Raw genomic sequence first — 1,786 nt, 5'->3', positions numbered from 1 at the left:
AAGAGCCACCTTCTTCCCAGGGCGCCGACCCCCCAAACATCGAACCAGAAGGTAATACATTTTTTGATGTTTTACCTTTGCTTGTGCTATTGGTTTCTGATTTGTTGCTTCTTGAATTCTGTAGAGGCTCCCATGGGTCTGCCTGTTGTGGCAGAGTTTTCTCGCCCAGATAAAAGGAAGTTTCCACAAGGAGTGGAGCCAACTGGTGATATGTCACTTCCCAAGATTACTAAAGAGGTAACCTTTCACTTCACTTTCATTTTCGCTTCATTTATTGTAGTGAAAGCCCTCAATGTTGGTATTTTTCTTTGCAGGGTGCTGATGATATTGTGCGTTCCATCCAGGACTTGTTCACTTCCTGGGGCAAGTCAAGACGTCTCGCCCTATTTCAACCAGTCATCCTTCTGCTTCTTCAGAGGAAAATATGAAGTTTCTCAAACAGTCGGTACTTGAGTATGTGTCTTTTATGGACATGGACATCAGTCAAGCTAGTGCTGCTAAACATAAGGATAAGCTTAAGCTATTGAGTGCGAAGTTGTCGCAAGCACTGACACTTCCGTCGCTCAATATTTCTGCTGATTTTAAAGCGACGTTGAAGGTTGTCCACTCTGACATCCTCTCCTTGCTGGCCAAAAATGTTGAACTGAAGGCCAGGAGTACTTAATATCTTCGCGCTGCATCTAAAAGAGAGTCTTTGCTTTTAACGATTAACAAAGCCGAGGACGAATTGAAAGAAATCTCTTCCGAAGTTATGATCGAAGACTCTTTAATGACAAGTTTGGCTGCAGAGATGAAAGAGCTTCAAGCAAAAATGGACGATTGTAGGGCGAGAATGGCTGCTAAAAAGCGTAATGCTTCCCAAGGAATTGAACGAACCAAGTCTTTGGTTGAGCAGTACAAAAAGCTGGAAGTTGATACGATTTTGTAGCTGAATTAAACGTCGCTTCTTCTCAGCAGAGCTAGGATTGGGGGAGACTTAGGGAAAGAATTCGATCGGCCTGGGGTGAATTGTAATTAAGACATCTAATGCCTTAAATTTTTCTTTTGTAACTTCTTACTAACTGCCATTGCTAAATTTGAATGTAACAGCAGCCATTGCCATTAATGAACGACTATTTTGACCACTTACGTGCTAATTGACGTTGTCCTTAATCGTCAACCCCCAAGCATTTAACTGCTTTATGCTAAGATTCATGTACATTCTTTCTTGGTATTTCTGTCTCTTTTCCCAATAGTTTGGGCCACTTGACTCCAAGTACTAGGCACGAATGTGGCCGTTCATATTCTGTCTCTTCACCTTCACACCCCTATAAATGCACGTATATTTTGCACTTTTCATTTTCATTTTCATTCTTTTCTTCAAAAATTAATTTGCTGCCATCGTTTGACATTTCAATGATCGATCCAAAATTTTCGTTTTCCATAGAAATGGATAATTTGATCTGCCCATTTTGCTACCTGTTTTGATGTCACCTTTGGTATAGGATATATAGGAAATATTTTTTGGCCAGCAAAGTTCTTCCCATCGTCAACATGTTCTTTACAAGGAGTTCAATGATAGTAGGCAATTTTTGAGGATGCCTGTCAAGTCACTTTGCTTGCTGAGAGTGCTTCTCAGTCTCCTTGCCCGTTATTGCAGTAATGCAATTAGGCAGGCGATGTGAGGGTACTTTTCTTCCCTTTTGCTTGCTGAGAGTGCTTCTCAACCTCTCTGCCTGCCTTTGCAGCAGTGCGATCAGGATGGCAATCAAGGCCAGTTCACCCTCTTACTTGGCGATTGACCAAG

The sequence above is a fragment of the Olea europaea genome, unplaced genomic scaffold (assembly GCF_002742605.1).
Source record: "Olea europaea var. sylvestris unplaced genomic scaffold, O_europaea_v1 scaffold2920, whole genome shotgun sequence".
NCBI lineage: Eukaryota > Viridiplantae > Streptophyta > Magnoliopsida > Lamiales > Oleaceae > Olea > Olea europaea.
This window is presented reverse-complemented; position numbering follows the sequence as displayed.